Here is an 18,079-nt window from a genome sequence, read left to right on the forward strand (position 1 = left end):
AAGAAGGCATTAAATTATTTAAGAAACTTTTTAAAACGTTAAGATTCTTACCATAAAATGCTGCATTTTCTTCCTGGCTTTCCCCCTCTCTGATCTGCTTGAATGTGGACTGGCCTGACATCAGGGAGCAGATCTTCAGGTTGGAGAATAGCTTTCCCTTCCACCTTACTTTACTCTTGGGCCTCTGTACCTCTGGATGAAGGGCAAGATGTAGTGCAATTGCTAGTGATTGTTACCTGTTTGGTTTTGTGTGTGTGTGTGTGTGTGTGTGTTTAAACCCATCCAAGTAACTTCCAAAGAATTCCATAAATTGTTTTTTTTCAGTGGCTAAGTCATGTCTAACTCTTTGAGACCCCATGGACTGTAGCACACCAGTCTCCCCTGTCCTTCACTGTCTCCCAGAGTTTGCTCAGATTCACGTCCATTGAGTCAGTGATGCTATATAACCATCTCATCCTCTGCTGCCCCCTTCTCCTTTTGCTGTCTATCTTTTAATACCCACTGCAAGTATCTTTTCATTTGATGCCTGAAAATTGATTATTATTTGTTAATCATCAAGGATTCCATTAGCTGAAATTAAAAAAAAATTCTTTTGAATTCTAGAGAATTATCCAGATTTGCCCCCATTGGGCTTCTCTGATAGCTCAGTTGGTAAAGAATCCACCTGCAATGCATAGATCCTGGTTCGATTCCTGGGTCGGAAATATCCACTGGAGAAGGGATAGGCTACTCACTCCAGTATTCTTGGGGTTCCCTTGTGGCTCAGCAAGTAAAGAATCCGCCTGCAATGTGGGAGATCTGGGTTCAAAGCCTGGTTGGGAAGATCCCCTGGAGAAGGGAAAGGCTACCCACCCCAGTATGGAAACCCTGACAGCCTCTTTTATAAATAGGGCTTCCCTCATAGCTCAGCTGGTAAAGAATCTGCCTGCAGTGCAGGAGACCCGGTTTCTATCCCTGGGTCAGAAAGATCCCCTGGAGAAGGAATTGACAACCCACTCTAGTATTGTTGCCCCAAAAATCCCATGGACAGAGGAGCCTGGTAGACTGCAGTCCTTGGGGTCCCAAAGAGTCGGGCACGACTGAGCAACTAACACTTCATTTTACTCTCCTTTGCTTGGCTGAATTGTTTTTGGATTATTTTATTTATCTTTTTACTTAATTCAGATTTCAGGAATAGGACACATCTTGGTTGGATTTGTCTGTCTCTTCTTGGTTTTCCTCAAAACTGACCCTTTAACCTTTTCTGTCCTCTTCTAATTGCCAGTATTGCATCCCTTCACTTTTCCCTTGTCAGTATCTTCCCTGTTTCCCCTTGTAAATACTTGCTGTTTAAACATTTTCATTGCTGCGTATAAGCCAAAGTCACCACATAGAAAAAGCTCTACTTTGCTGTTTTGAGGCTTCGTACATACTGGATTATTATCAATATCTGTGAACTCTTACCCAACTAGGACACTACTTTCTCTCTCCGGCCTGTATTCATTTGCAAGGGCTGCTGAAACAAAGTAAGACAGACTGGGTCACTTAAACAACAAAAATTTATTCATTTTTTACAGTTCTGAAAGCTCTAAGTCCCAGATCAAGATGTTGGCAGTGTTGAGTTCTTCTAAGGCCTCTCTCTTTGCCTTGTAGATACCTGTTTTCCTAAGATATTTTCACATGGTCCTTCCTATGTGCCTCATAGGTCCTTCCTATGTGCCTAATCTCCTTTCTTCCGATGAGACATGATTCTGTATCCTTAGGACTCACCTGAATGACCTCATTTTATTTTAATGCCCTCTTTAAGGCCCGATCTCCAAATATAGTCTCCTTCTGAAGTACTGGGCATTAGGACATCAGTGTATGGAGTGGGGGGAACACGGTCACAGCTCCTAACAGCCTGTTCTTTCACTGGTGTCTTTCATCGGCTTCCCTGGTGGCTCAGATGGCAAAGAATCTGCCAGCAATGCAGGAGACCTGGGTTTGATCCCTGGGTGGGGAAGATCGACCTGGAGGAGAAAATGACTGCCCATTCCAAGTATTCTTTCCTGGAGAATTCCATGGACAGTGGAGCTTGGCGGGTTACAGTCCATGGAGTTGCAAAGAATTGGACACAACTGAGCGACTTTCACTCTGTCTTTCATACGTACATACATGCATACATACATACTTCACTCCATGTGTGTAATTTTATAGTCGTTTTCATCTTTTTAATACCTTTTTTACTCATCATTTTTTTCACTTGAGTGCAGGGCCCAGTAGACAGCAACGTCATCAACTTCGTATGCATTAAATATAACCAAAATGGGTAGTTAAAGGCTTTGTTTTTATTCACTCTTCATATTATTTTTAAATGCTTTATTTTGAATAGTTTTAAGTAGAAAAGTCTTAATCATTGGTTTCAAATGCAAGAGAATCTCAGTGGAGCCAAATATGATGAAACTGCTGATGCTGTTTTCTTACGAATTCTAAGAAGCTGTTTCTTTTGGTGGTTGTTTTTCAGATATTGTTCTTGATAACTTGCATGGTAAATTACACACCATTCTGATCACTTCACACCTTCCTTGGCTGGTGACCCTTGAATCTGATAACCACTTAGGGCATCTCTGCTGAATTTCAGATGTATGTACCAACCAGCTGGACACAGTGATATGATATTCCAGAAACACTTCACATTCAACATGCCCCAAACTTGACTTACCTTTCTCTTAAAATCCGTGTCTTTTCTTGTATTCCCTAGCTTAGTGAGTGGTTCTTTCCATCCATTTTTCCCAGTCCAGAAATTGAGGAGTTATCTGTGACTTCTCCCTTATTCTCAGTCCTATTTTCCATATATAATCAAGCTCCTAAGTCAGTTCTTGCTCCCCAAGATTTCTCAGTTCTGCGGTTTGCCCCAGACAAATCACATACTGCTCTGTGAGCTTTGCCCATCGTTGGTTTAGTTCTGCAGGTGCATATATTCAGTTTATAGCATAAGCCCTTATGTTAAGCCTTCTGTAATCATTTGATAGTCTGAAACTCAATGAATCCTCATAAATAGCTCATGTGAGTATTATCTCTGTCTTTCTTATTTAAAACTGTTTATCCGTGGCTTTTGTACTTGAAGGTCAGTTTGTCTGAATATAATTACTTAGCCTGCATTTTCTTCCCTCAAGAATCTTAAATATGCTATTCTGTTTTAGGATTTAGCAAATATTTCCTTAAAAAGACCAAATAGTAATTATTTTAGACTTTGTGGGCCATAGGTCACTGTCACAATTATTTAACTGTGCCATATCAGTGCAAAAAATCCTCCTGCCAAGTGCGGGAAATGCAAGAGACACGGACGAGTTCAGTCCCTGGGTCAGAAAGGTCCCCTGGGGTAGGAAATGGCAACATACTCCAGTATTCTTGCTTGGAAAATTCCATGGACAGAGGAGCCTGGGGACCTATAGTCCATGGGGTCGCAAAGAGTCAGACACAACTCAGCGTGAACATGAACATCCATGCAAAAGCAGCCTTAGAGAATATATAAATGAACAAGCATGTCTGTGTTCCAATCAAAACTTTATTTACAGAACTGGAAAGTTGGCTATATTTGACCCATAAGCTGTAGTTTGCTAAGTCTTACTATGTTGTATTCTGATGAAAAATGTTGTTGTCAGAGTCTAATACCAGTATGATTTTCTTTGTTTTTAAGTGTCTTATCTTTTGCCCTAGATCCCCAAAAGACCTTTTCCCCTCATCTTTAAAGGCAGATAATTTTACTAGAATATATCTTAAATGTTGTCTGTTCTGTTAAGTTTTCCAGATATACAGTGTGTTTTATTATGTTGGCTCAATTTTTTAAATAAATATTTTCATCAGTTCTGTATTTTAGTATTTATTCATTTTCATTCTTTTTATTTTCTTCTTTGAGGTCTTCTGTTAAATTTACGTTGGATCTTCTTTGCTTATCTTTGATGTCTCTTCCTTCAGATTCTTTTTAATTTTTTATATTTGCTATATTTTTTCTTGTAATGTTTACTTTCTTGGCTGTGTTGGGTCTTAGTTGTGGCATGTGGGGTCTTTGTTGCCTCCTGTGGGATCTTTTGTTGTGATGCACAAACTCTCCAGTTATAGCGCATAGGTTTAGTTGCCCCGCAGCAGGTGGGATCTTAGTGCTCAGACCATGGATGAAACCTGTGTCCCCTGCATTGGCAGGCAGATTCTTAATCACTGTGTCACCAGGGGAATCCACAGGTTTAATTTTTTAAGTAACTGCCAGACTTTTTCAGAGTGACTGTACCATTTTATATTCCTACCAGCAGTACATAAGTGATCCAATCTCTCTTCATCACTGTTAGCATTTGGTGGTGTTGCTATTTTTTATTTTAACTGTTCTGATGTGTGTTTAATAATATTGTGGTTTTAATTTGCATTTTCTTAATGGCTGATGTTATACATCTTTTCACATACCTATTTGCCATCTGTATATGTCTCTTCTGTGAAATGTCTGTTTATGTCTTGTCTATTTCTAATTGGATTTTTTTCTTTGCTTGTTTTACTCTTTTGAGAGTTCTTTATATGTTTTAGATACTAATCCTTTGTCAGAGATTTGGTTTGCAGGTCCTTTCTTCCAGTCTATAGTTGTCTTTTGATCCTCTTCACATGGGCTTTCACAGAGCAAAAGTTTTAGTATTACCAATTTGTCCTTCTATGGCTCTTGCATTTGGTTCAAGTCAACTCTCTGCCTAGCCCTAAATCTCAGAGATTTTCTCCTGTGTTGTTTTGCAGTTAAGTGTATGATCCAATTTGTGCTAATTTTTATTTAAGGTGTGAGGTTTAGGTCGAGGTTCATTTTTGCCTATGGATGTCCAATTACTCCTGTAACATATGTTGAAAAGGCTAACCTTCCTCCATTGAATTGCTTTTGCACCTTTGTAAAAAGTTAGTTGAGCATATGTGTGGGTCTATATCTTGGTCTGCTCCATCTGTTTTTTTGAGTAAATTTGAGAAGAGTCCAAAACTAAGCTTCTGCCACTATCCTGCTTGCTTAGAACTCCTTATTCCTTCTTTGAATGATTTTTTGTTATTAGATTGGATATTATTATTTTTTCCTATTGATTGAAGAGGACAGGTATCTGTGTAGGTTTAAAAAGAAGATAAGCAGTAATTTAACAACTTTTGTAGTTGTCTGTTTTATAATATAATGATAAGCCCTTATATATTCGCTTCAGAGAGTTTAATTCTTTTCTAACTTAGGTGGTTAACATTTTCATGACAATTATGATTCAATAATATTCTTTATTTATGTGGCATCTTGAGAAAACAAGAAACTCTACATTGAAGCATTTCTGTATAACTAAAATTTAACTCCTGGACAAAACTTAAGATTTTAATCCTTTTTAATGAAAATGGACCCCACGTGTAGTTTAAGTAAAGGTGGCATTTCAGTTGCTTTTGGAAATTTCCCAGAGGAATCATCTCTTAGCATCTGGATGAATCCAAGCAGATAGTAGAGACATTTTCAAGATTTTTTCACTGCCCCCCAAGTTTTCTTTTCTTACAGCTAATCCAAGGAAAGACTAATGCAGCTCCTGGCCTAAGAGTTAAACTGATAGGAGACAAGTGAATAGGAGAAAAGCATACAAATTTGGCTAATATTTTTATGTGCACACAGGAGTCTTCATAAGGAAATTGAAGACCCAAAGGAGCAGTTAGGATTGAGAGCTTTTGTGTATTTTTAACAAATGATAAATTTGTAGAGAAGACATAAGGCAAAGGAATTTTAGCTAGGGCCTGTAAATTGTCAGACTAGGAAGTAAATGGGGGACATTTAATTGAAGATAAGGGTTATTTTAGTAGGTTTGTTTGTTTAGATCCATTCTGGCATTGACTCCTAGTTACCAGTGATAATGTTCTTCTTTTCCTGTATAAAGAGGGCATCTTTCTCATGGGAAACTTTATGACCTGCTTTTAGGTAGAAAGAGGGAGGTCAGAGAGCCTTTTGTGCATCTGATGATTCTCAAATGCCATCAGTTCAAAATAATCAGTGTGCCAAAGCAGCGTAGTTTAGGGGATGGCACGTTATGAACCCCTTTGAAGTATAATTTACATCCAAAAATGAATGTGTCATGTGTACAGTTGATAGATTTTTACAGATTGGACCTGTGACTAGCGCTGTGATCAATGAGCAGTGTTATCAGCACCCCTGCAGAACCTCTTTTATTCCTTCCAGTATCTAACACAGCCTTTCTGAAGAAAAACAGATACTCTGCTGAGTAATGGAGTATATATGTGTTCAGCTTTAGTAAATACTGTTTGTTTTTCAAAGTAGTCGTATCTATCGACACCACCACGGTCAGTGTGTCTCTGTTCTTGTTTCCCTTCCTCATGTTAATCATTTTGAAAAGCAGTGTGATAAAATATATCAAGAGCCATAAATGTATTCATACCCATTTATCTATTGATTCTAGCAATTGCAAAGATAGGAAAAGATACTACAGAAGTGGATTTGGGGAAGCAGAGACCAGGGACCACCGGCTAAATCTGGCCTGATGCAGCCCCAATCCAGTCACAGCCATTCCTTGTCTGTGGCTGTTTTTGTGCTGTTTTAGTGGCAGATTGGAGAAGGCAATGGCACCCCACTCCTGTACTCTAGCCTGGAAAATCCCATGGGTGGAGGAGCCTGGTAGGCTGCAGTCCATGGGGTCGCTAGGAGTCGGACACGACTGAGTGACTTCACTTTCACTTTTCCCTTTCACGCACTGGAGAAGGAAATGGCAACCCACCCCAGTGTTCTTGCCTGGAGAATCCCAGGGACGGGGAGACTGGTGGGCTGCTGTCTGTGGGGTCGCACAGAGTCGGACACGACTGAAGTGACTTAGTAGTAGTAGTAGTGGCAGATTTAAGTTATAGAAAATGTCTGCCACCTAACCCTCTCCAGAAAAAACTTGATAACCCTTGCAATAAAGCATTATATGGAATAGTGCAAGATTGGCAGTAACCAGTATATCCATCATAAGGGAAATTATTAGGTAAATCCTGGTGTAAACATTTGATGGACTAGAACGTAGCCATTTAAAATGGTGATTATACAGGTTTTTCATCCAGCAGATATTTATTGGGCATTGCTATTTTAGACACTTTTCTAAGTGTCAGGAAATTAGTAGAAAAATTCCTTCCTTCATTGAACTTTCAGTAGAAGAGACAGAATAAACAAGATAAATATGGAAAATAACACAGAAGTGGGGTAAGTGCTAAGATGGAAAAAAGTAAAGGAGGGAAGGGAGATGCGAAACATTTCAGGGTGAGGGCTTGACATTTCAGTTGCTAAAGAAGACTTCACTGAGAAAATGGCTTTTGAGCGAGGACCTAAAATAAGTGTCTGGACCTGACACTGAGGTAGATGGAGGAGGAACTTCTGAGGCCGAGGAAACGGAAAGTACAAAAGGCCAGAGTTGGAAGTGTGACTCTGGTGTCCTAGGAATAGCAATAGGCAAGGGGCTGCTGCGGAGAGGAGGAGGGAAGAGTTACAAGGGCTGTGCTCGCACAGGTTCTTGGGGTTTGGGTGATGACAGATCATGTAGGGCCTTGTGGCAGCATGAAAAATCCCTGCTGTAAATTGTTCAGGTTTAAAAAAAGCTCTTTCTTTCTTCTACTTTCCCTCCCTCTTTCTCTCTCTTTAATAATGATAGTTATGTAAAGCAATGCATAAGGAAAAGATTGGAAGAAAACACCCTAAAATGCTAATGTCCTGGGTTGTGAATTATATTTTTCTTTTTGTTAAACATTCTATAATTTGGAAGGCAGCTATGCTCACCACTATAGCACCAATGCTTATAATTTGGCCATATTTTATAATAAACATATTTTAAAACTTAAAAGGATTTTAAAGAAACTTAAAAGATATCTTTGTCTTTGAATAGTTTAGAAATTGAATACTTTAGATCCTCCTGAAGTTGATTGTAATCTGCTGGTAAGCAGCAGTGTCTTAAATCATCTGAGGAGTTGCTGCATTTTGGGGGTTTTTTTTGGCTGTTCCACCCTAGTGGCTCAGCCGGTAAAGAATCCACCTGCAATGCAGGAGGTCCCGGCTTGATCCCTGGGTTGGGAAGATCCCCTGGAGAAGGGAACGGCAATCCGTTCCAGTATTCTTGCCTGGAGAATTCCATGGACAGAGGAGCCTGGCAGGTTACAAAGAGTAACCATGGGGTCACAAAGAGTCGAACATGATTTAGTGACTAAGACAGACACACAGACACACACTCGGTCACTCACCCACACGTACATGGCTGGCAGAATCTTAGCTCCTCAACTTGGAATTGAACTCAGGCCCTCGGCAATGAAAGCTAGGAGTTCTAATCACTGAGCCCCGCAGGGGGTTCCCCATAGCTGGTTTTTTTAATGATTGATTTTTCAGTGTTTGTACATTGTAGGAATGATCTGTTTTACATTTTAGCCCCTATATTTTATGGATAGGAAAATGATCAAGAGGAGAGAAAGGATTTGGGCTTCTAGTTCTTTTTTGTAGGTGTTTGTATGCTTCACTATCATTTAATCTGAGGTTTTCTTAACACTTTAGTGATTTTTATGATTAATAATTTACCTAATTTTTAACTTGAAAATCCTTGCAGATAATAATGTCTAAATCTGTTCTGTTGATACCTTCTCAGCACAGAACTATTGTAGCAAATATGGTGACAGTAATGAAGTCTTTGAACTGTTACCGTTAGTCGCTCAGTCGTGTCCGACTCTTTGCAACCCCATGGACTGTGGCTCACTAGGCTCCTCTGTCCATGAGATTCTCCAGGCAAGAATACTGGAGTGGATTCCCATTCCCTTCTCCAAAAGGGCCTATGGGAAGGAAGAAAAATGCTCTTTACGAGTAATTTGGGGTTGTCGGATTCAGCCCCCCACCTCCCCCCAACCCCGGCCACTCCACCTCTCGTGCTGGCACAGAAAAACTCAACGTTGAACTAAATCAGAAGGAGTTAAGGGAATTTCCTGGGGGTCCAAAGGTTAACACTCTGCACTTCCACTTCAGGGGTGCAAGCTCCACCCCTCGTCTAGGAACCAAGATCCCACATGCTGCTCGGTGTGCCACCCGCCCCCCACAAAAAGGAGGGAGTTAAAAGTTTTCTAATCTCTTTCCTGACTACAGTTTTTACTTCTGGATAGAATATATTCTTAGATATTTCAAAAATATATCTTAATGGAGATTACCAGAGTCAGGATTTCAGTGGTGTATCATTTAACTTTTTCTTGGAAAAAACTTTTGCCCCCAAATCTCCATACCCTCTGATCACCATTTGGAGCTCAGACTGCCTCAGTTTAAATTTTGTTTCTGGTCCTTATTGGTACTTAATCTCTGTGCTTTAGTTTCACATTTATAAAACGGATATAATACTAAGTATTGGAGAAGGAAATGGCAGCCCACTCCAGTATTCTTGTCTGGAGAATCCCATGGACAGAGGAGCCTGGCGAGCTATGGTCCATGGGGTCACAAAGAGTCGGACACACTGAGGCACACTGCATACTAAGTATATACCTCATACGGTTGTTGTGAACATTAAATGAATTTATGTGAGCAGAATGTGAGGCATATAGGACAGATTATTATCGAGCTTTAGGTATCTACAAGGGAAGGCATTTAAACACTAGAGCCTAGAGAAAATAAAGTTCAACAGATACTTGTATTATTGAAAGTCTGTGTAAGCCTCTCTACTTTGACTTCATAGCTGGCATATAGACTTCCCTGGTGGCTCAGATGGTAAAGCGTCTGCCTACATTGCGAGAGACCTGGCTTCGATCCCTGGGTTGGGAAGATCCCCTGGAGAAGGAAATGGCAACCCACTCCAGTACTCTTGCCTGGAAAATCCCATGGATGGAGGAGCCTGGTAGACTACAGTCCATGGGGTCGCAAAGCTGGCATATAGGAATTTATTAAGAATGTGTTGTTCAATTGCTGAGTTGTGTTCGCCTCTGTGACCCCGTGGACTGCATGCGGCACACCAGGCTCGTCTGTCTCACCCTGTCCCCGAGTTTGCTCAAATTCATGTCCATGAGTCAGTGATGCCATCTAACCATCTCGTGCTCTGTGGCCCCCTACTCCTCCTGCCCTCGATCTTTCCCAGCATCGGGGTGTTTTACAGTGAGTCAGTTCTTTGCATCTGGTGGTCACAGTACTGGAGCTTCAGTGTCAGCATCAGTCCTTCCAGCAAATATTCAGAGTTAATTTCAAGATTGATTGGTATGCTCTCCTTTCAGTCCAAAGGACTCTCCAGAGTCTTCTCCAGCACCACGACCTAATCATTTTAATCCGCACAGTGGCTTCAAACGGTGTGCTGCCGTAGCACTCACGCTATGTTGTTGTTCATTAGAAAAGACCCTGCTGCTGGGAAAGATTGAGGGCAGGAGGAGAAGGGCACAACAAAGGACCAGATGGTTGGATGGCATCACTGACTCGATGGACATGAGTCTGAGCAAGCTCCGGGAGATGGTGGAAGACAGGGAAGCCTGGTGTGCTGCAGTCCATGGGGTTCCTAAGTCGGACATGGCGGAACGACCGAACAGCAGCAGTTGTAGCACTTACACTATAAACCCTTACATATGGTTATCAGAGTTCATGGAAAATAATGCTTATTTTTATTTCAGTAGGAGAAACTTGTCTTAGGTCTAAGTGGGTCATGTAGTGAATCGTGGGGCAGAATGAATGGTAAAAGGTAAAGGACAGTGTCCAGCCACCTCTGGGAAAGATTGCTTGTTTACTGGAGCATGCAGGAACTTTGCTTTGTAAGTATGTAGGTCAGGACAGTAAAGAACTCTATTTAAATGGACACACAGTAGGGAAAGGGGATCAAATAGAGAGTGATGCATGAGGTTGTCACTCTGTCCTTTGAGGTATGTAATCAGGATTCTAGTATTTGGGTGTTCCCTAAACTCAGGCTAAAGGCCATTGAGCTCACGTAATGGTTGTATTTAAGAATTAGCAATTTAAGTTTTTTCCCTAGAAAATGACAGTTTCCAAAATATCTTATGGGAAAGCTTTTGGTAAAGTTTGAAATATGAAAAATAAAATTTAACTTACAGAGTATTGTGATGTTTTATAAAAAAAGAAATGCGGGGGGAAAAAGTTAATTGTGTTTTCCTTCGTGTTCTTTATTTTAGTTAAAGATAATTTTATACACATAGAATGTCCCTAATGTATTTTGAGTGTTTGCCTATTTGTGGATTGCATAAGATTCTGTTGCTTTATACTCACTTGGAAAAAACTGAAATTTTTTTGCAATGTTGATATTGTTCAGTGCTATGTCTTCAGAAGTAGTCCTTCCTCCAGCTGCTTTTCTTAAAAAAATCTTTTTAAACATATTTGGATCAGTGCAGATACAGTCAGCAGTGTTTCTGCCACACTAGCTTTATAAGAAAGTTCTGCCTTCCTTGCAAAGTCATGCGTTGTTACTTAGGGTTTCTGGGGGCACATTAATTTTGAATAGAACCTGGTTATGGTGCTTATTAGCTAGAAGTGTAGCGGTGTTGGTAGTGAGTTCCTAACAGGGCTCCCTCAGTAGTATATTACTGTTGTAGCAGTTGTGGTATTTAATTGAACCTACAGGTCCCTGGGAATTTTTCTAGTTCATTATATTAAAGTGATTGGAAAGACTTCTGAGTTTTTTAACATGTAGTTCAGTGTTTATGATTTAGTTAATAGTTAAGCTAAGGACTTTGAGGACCCTTTAGGGGGAGGAGAAGGAAACCTTATGTTTACAGAGACCTTTGTGAAACATGAAACCGTGCCACTGAATTAGCCTGTCTTGACCAGCCTTCTGCTGGTACACCGGGCTCTTGTCCTCAGATATGACTCAGAGTCCCTCCTTAACACCCTTGTCAGTTATTCTTTTCAGGGCTTCGGTTGATACTTCAAATGCATGTAATTAATCTGGAGTGCTTAGGAAGGATATGTGGGATCTCTCTTTTGGTTTAAAGAAATGACTATGAGTATTTTAACTTGATCCTTTTGAGTAGAAATCTTTGTTCTGTGTGATAAACGTGTAGCATGTTAGCACCAAGGGAACTAAGTTTGTATCCACTGGACATCAGTCAAACTTTCTGTACTTGTACCATCAGCTATGACTCTGTGAGAGTATATCTTTTAGCTTTACTTATTAATTCTTAATCTTTTTGTCTTCTTTTCACCCCTTTAGGAATCAGATTAAAAACTCTGCACTTGCAAGCAGCAAGGTCCTACTGTATGCAGCACAGGGAGCTATATTCAATATCCTAGAATAAACCATAATAAAAATTAATATGATAAAAGAACGTGTATGTGTATACATTATAAAACTGAATCTCTTTGATGTACAGCAGAAATTAACACATTATAAGTCAGTAATATTTCAATAAAATACTTTTTGAAAAGAATAAAAAACTGCCTTCTCAGAAAGTACACACTTGCACATGCAACATCTGATTTTGTATAAATTTTAGGAAATATGTGGACCCCTGATGCATTATGCTAACAGATTCTATTTTGTGTATTTTTGTTTTAGCATATGACTTTTTGTTTAAGGATAGAAACCTTAAAGATTTGAAATAAGGATTAGGAGAGTGAGCTTATGGGCATCCAGGGAAATTTTACTTTGTTGAAGGAGGAGAGGATAATATGGGTTTTTTTAATTCATGAGAAATCCATTTAAACTGCTGTTTCTGATAAATGTGCTAGTAGTGTGCATATGGATAAATCATTTTTCTGCACTATAGGTTTTGAAAAAATAGTGTCTCACTACTGGTGTACTCACAAAGGCAGTCTAGCAAGGAAAAATTAAAAAGCTTAAATTCTCATTCTCATTTCTATGGAATAAAGAGGGAGAATTCATTATGTCAAGCATTACAAATAAGCATGTATTAAAGTGGCTACATATGATGATGGCACATTGTTGGAACACCCCATGAAAGGTAATTTGCATGGAAGATGATTATTCAGTAGGGCTTTAATTTACAAGAAACATTCCACCATTTAATTGAGCCCTTTTACACACACTGCTTCGCTTCAATAGATTGTGTTTGCTTCCTGCATATGTACAATGCCGTAAGGATGGTTTAAAATCTGATTCAGTCTAGCTGGAAGGTGAGACAGCAGCTGAAAGTCATGTCTTAAAAATACATATTATTAAACATTTGAGAATTGTTTTTTGTTTTGTTTTTAATATATTCTTACCATTTTGCTATTGCTTTAAAAGTATGTAGTTGATGTACAATATTAGTTTCAGATTTATTACATAGTGATGTACATTTTCATGCATTATGAAATGGTCACCATAAATCTAATAATCATCTGTCTTCATACAAATTATGACAGTATTATTGACCAAATTCCTTACGCTGTATATTGCATCCCTGTGGCTTACTTATTTTATTACTGGAGGTTTGTACCTCTTAATCCCCTTCGCCTATTTAACCCCCCATCCCTAGCCCTCTCCCCTCTGGCATCCACCAGTTTGTTCTCTGTATCTAGGAGTCTGTTTTCATTTTGGTTTTCTGTCTTATTTGTTTTTAAAGTTCCACATGTAAGTGAAGTCATGTGGTGTTTGTCTTTCTCTGACTTATTTCACAAAATTTTTTTAACTTTTTATTTTTTATCAGAGTATAACCGATTTACAATTTTGCGATAGTTGCAGGTGGATAGCAAAGGCAGGTACCCATTCTCCCCCAAACCCCCTCCCATCCAGGCTGCCAAGTAACGTTGAGCAGAGTTCCCCGTGCTATACAGTAGGACTTTGGTGGTTATCTGTTTTAAATATAGCAGTGTGTACATATTGATTCCAAACTCCCTAACCCATTACCCCATCTTTCCCTCTGCCTGGCACCTGTAAGGTCATTGCCTAAGTCTGCGAGTCTGTTTCTCTTTTGTAAGTAAGTTCATGTGTATCATTTCTTTTTAGATTCTATATATAAAGGATGTCATATGATATTTCTCCTTCTCTGACTTATTTCCCTCAGTATGACGGTCTCTAGGTGACATTATTTCATTCTTTTTAATGGCTTAAGTAATATTCTAGTGTGTGTGTGTGTGTGTGTGTGTGTGTGTGTGTGTGTGTGTGTGTGTGTACCACATCTTTATCCGTTCATCAGTGGATGGGCATTGAGGTTGTTTTCCATGTCCTGGCTGTTGTAAATAGTGCTGCTGTGAACATGGGGGTGCGTGTATTTTTTTAAATTATAGTTCTATATGAGTTATGTCTGCATACATGCTCAAGAATGGGATTGCTGAATTATATGGTCACTTGATTTTCAATTTTGGGGGGAACTTGCATACTGTTTTCCATAGTGACTGCCATAATGTGAAAATTAACTCAAAATGGATCAACAATATGTAAGAGCTAAAACTATAAAATAAATATAAACAAAATAATCATAGAATTAAAATAAGTGACATTCAAAGAAAGCAGAAGAAATATCATTCCTTGCTGTTTTTAACTCGTTATTTATTTCTCTGTTGATTGCTCTATAGAACATCAGGTGGTTTTTAACTAATCTATACTATTATTATACTAACATGAGATTTAACACAAATTAGAGGTTTCTTTATGATGTCTGAGATTATGATCATAGCATTGCAAACTGTTTAGGATCCTTTTGAAAGTATCATCTAATTTTTTTAATTGAAATGTAAGTTGATGTATAATATGTCAGTTGCAAGTGTATTACATATTGATCAGATATCTGCCTACATTATGAAATGGTCACTGTTGTAAGTCTAGTAATCACTTGTTCCCATACAAAGTTATTGCAGTATTATTGACTGTAGTCCTTGTGCTATATACTGTATCCTCCTTGGCTTGTTTATTTTGTTACTGAAAGTTTGTACCTCTTAATTCTTTTCACCTATTTTGCCAAACCCTTCAGCCTCTTCCCCTCTGGCAACCACCAGTTTGCTCTCTATATCTGAGAGTCTGTTTTCATTTTGCTTTGTTTATTTGTTTTGTTTTTTGGATTCCACGTATAAGTGAGATGATACAGTATTTGTCTTTGTGTCTGATATTTCACTAAGCACAATACCCTTTGGATCCATCCACTTGTCACAAATGGCAAGTTATGATCTAGTTGTTACGTGTTGGACACGGTGAGACATCACATGCTTTTGTATTTAAGTGTTATTTGACAATAACAAAAGCCTCATCAAAGGCAACTATAGATGGCCTTTAGGAATTTGTTGCCATTTTGAATTATCCTTGTGTCTCTTCTAAACATTTCTGTAATAATTTGTGCCTTCCTGCCTGATACGTAGTGGTTCAGTGATTGCTTATTGGAAGAATAAATACTGTGTAAGAGAAGCAAAACAGGCGTGGTGATCATGAAAACAAATTTCAAATCGTGCAGTTCTCTCAGGCCTTTCCAGCAGTTAAATATTGCTGCTACAAGTGATGATAATGAGAAGTGCTGTTGTACCTTTTAGAGCTCAAAAACATTTTTATACTAACTTGTTTCTGATAAAACAGTAACTGCTTGGGAATGATTTGATCCCATTGGACTATGTTCATGTAATTGTTGAATTATTAAAGCGTTTAATTAGTATTTCAGTAAGTGCTGATATAAATACATCACTTTGTCTCCTGTTCCTAATTATGCAATATTGTGGGAAGTGGACCAGTATAATAGAGGAGACGTGTTTCAGTCCCCTCGGTAATGTCATCTTAATTAAGATCAAAGAGTTCTTAAGTTTCATGTGTTTGGGAAACTGGCAAAGTGAAAACAATTTTTTGCTATTTTACACTTGGCCTGATCGATTAAATTGGCTAATAGAGAGGAAACAGAAAATTCAACTTGCTTTTACATTTTAAAGACTCTTAAGATGGAAAATAGAAAAGACAGAGGTAGATAAACTACGTGTATATTATTTACAAGGAGATTTAATTCAGTCTAGCAGTGGCCTTGAGTATAAGTACTACCCTTCAGTTGTAGATAAGATAATGCATGTAGTATAGTCTCGAGTAACTAGAGACAGAATGAAACTGATATTTTGAATTAGTTGTGCATTATTTAGTATGTCTGATAAAACAACAGCATATATCTGATGCTTTTACCACCACTTATATAACACTCTGTACTCCGGGTAAGTAGATACATTGGTCCTAGGTGAACATTTTTACAGTCAAGAATTGTGGGCATCCTTTGTAAATTAACACCCCCAAGCTTAACCTACAGATAAGAGAGTGGCAGGGGAAGCAGAAGCACTGATCAGAAAGAAAACTGAAGAAACAGAGAAATAAACAAGACTTGAAACTGTGAGAAATAACATGGATTTTTTTCAGTGTAACTATTCACTATAAGTATTCTAAAAGAGGAAAAAGCCCAGATCATCAAAAGTTTGTATTATTAAATACAAATAAATGTAAACTTTCAGTTTCCAATAAGAACAAAGTCAAACTACAAAGATTAAAAATGGAAGCTAGAAATGCTAATGTCACGTTTTCCTTCTAGTAAACCTTTCTAGACCATCTGTGGTTTGGACCTAGCCAGCATATGTTGGTCCTTTTCAATTCTGTCCCCAGCTCTGGCATACAGTACCTGGAGGTGCTGCTAAGTCACTTAAGCCATGTCTGACTCTGTGCGACCCCGTAGACGGCAGCCCACCAGGCTCCCCCGTCCCTGAGATTCTCCAGGCAAGAACACTGGAGTGGGTTGCCATTTCCTTCTCTAATGCATGAAAGTGAAAAGTGAAAGTGAAGTCGCTCAGTCGTGTCCGACTCTTAGTGACCTCATGGACTGCAGCCTACCAGGCTCCTCCGTCCATGGGATTTTCCAGGCAAGAGTACTGGAGTGGGTCGCCATTGCCTTCTCCAACCTGGAGCTAGGAGGTGCTTACTAAATGATGTTTATATTTGATCTTTATTCTCCCTTAGATGTGACTTGCTAAGTTGCCATCTCCTCCTTTGTTTTGTTTTTGATTTTATTAATTTCTCCTTTTACCTTATAATCTCTTTCTTCTGTTTTTTTGTATCATGTTCAAGATTGTTTAATATTTAATTTTTAAAATTTTCAATCTTTTGAAACATTTTTTCTAATTTTCTAAAGCAAATAAGGCAGTCATCTTCCTGGGTCCATTAGTTTGCTTGTTCTCCTTGGGTTTTAATGTGTGATATTCTTAGAGTCTTGTATTTATAAATTACCCACTACTATTTAAAATAGTATTTTTAAAATGCTTCTTATTTTGGTTATTATTATAATTTCAGTTTTGTTACATTTTGATCATAAATAGGGTTTCTTTTTTTTTTTTAATGTATTTTGTTTTATTTTTTGGCCATGCCACATGACTTAAGGGATCTTAGTTCCCCAACCAGGGATCAAACCCAGGCCCTCAGTGATAAGAGTGTGGATAGAGTCTTAACCATTGAACTGTCAGGGAATTCCCTGATCTATATATGATTTTGGGGTTTTGGAACTTTGAGAGTTTCTTTTTAGCATATTGCATTATCATTTTTCAGAAAGGTTCTGTGTGCATTGAAAAAGAGTGTATTCTCTATTTGAAAAACAATTTATATCTATTCTGGTCTGGTTCTGTTTTTCTGATTTTCTCTTAATCTGTTTTGAATCTTTATTCTTATTTATTTTTCATGTTATCAGAATACAGTCTCTGTTTTTGGCCCCAGTAAAAGTGAATTGGGCTGATTATTTTATACCCTTAAATGCCCTGAATGAAATGACTTCGTTGTGGACCATACACTTGAATGATCACTGCTGGACATAGAATTCTGGTTTTGAATAGCTTTTCCCTAAGAACCTGCAGATTTTTGTTGTCCTCTAGTACTTTATGTTGCTGGTGAGGCAGCTCACATTCTGCTTTAGTGCTTCATCCCTGATAACTGCCCTCCAGTAATAGCCAGCCAAGTCTTAATACTGTCTTGGTATTTAGTATTTCTGCCATCTCTAAGTAGCTCTAGGCCAGCTTTCCTTTGCCTGAACCTTGTTGGATATCTATCCTGTTGCTATGCTTCCTACACCTGTCTCAGCTCCTGGTGCCTTTGAAGGAACCACGAATGAGTCCCTCCTCCTTGGTTCCATACCGTGGACATCATTGGCTTGAAACGTGCAGTCATTCTCATTGCTTGCTTTGACATAGACCCTGACCCTTGTTGAGCCC

This window comes from Capricornis sumatraensis, chromosome 6, assembly GCF_032405125.1.
Source record: "Capricornis sumatraensis isolate serow.1 chromosome 6, serow.2, whole genome shotgun sequence".
In the NCBI taxonomy this organism is placed as follows: Eukaryota; Metazoa; Chordata; class Mammalia; order Artiodactyla; family Bovidae; genus Capricornis; species Capricornis sumatraensis.